Genomic DNA, 585 nt, shown 5'->3' on the forward strand with positions numbered 1-585 from the left:
ACTCAACAACATTAAACAAACTGAACGACCGAAGTTGAATACCAGTGCAGTGAAAAAAAATGCTGAAGTATTTTAGAGTCGAGGCCTAATGAAGTATCACGGATGTTAACACGGATTATAAAAAACCCTAGATTAATCTCATAACAGGGAAAGAGAAGAGAATAGGGAAGTCAGGAAACAGGCAAATAAGCGTTAACTTTAGTGTAGATACGGTTTAGGATAGGTTAGTACTCTAGCAGAGAGGTTGTTTCCTCCTTATGTACGATACGTAAGTATGTGCAACTTGAGTGGATCGCTATCGAACATAGCGGTAATGTTAAGTACCATATAATCCTATATACAAAGTGGCTGAGACAAAGTGGAGTGGATCGAGGCCGGTGGCAAATCACAAGCTTGAATATTTCTGAGCCACTTCGACTATACGTACTAGACTGTAAGGAATAACGAGAATGTCATTGCTAGCAAATATCGAAAATGAAGTGTGGCCATAAAATGGGACAAGAAATAAAGCTAGAATTTAGCTTTAAACGCAGTATAGTTGTGAAGGTTAAGATCCCTAAATGATCGATTGCAAAATTACGTAAT

This window comes from Varroa jacobsoni, unplaced genomic scaffold (genome assembly GCF_002532875.2).
Source record: "Varroa jacobsoni isolate VJ856 unplaced genomic scaffold, vjacob_1.0 scaffold_1463, whole genome shotgun sequence".
Classification (NCBI taxonomy): Eukaryota; Metazoa; Arthropoda; class Arachnida; order Mesostigmata; family Varroidae; genus Varroa; species Varroa jacobsoni.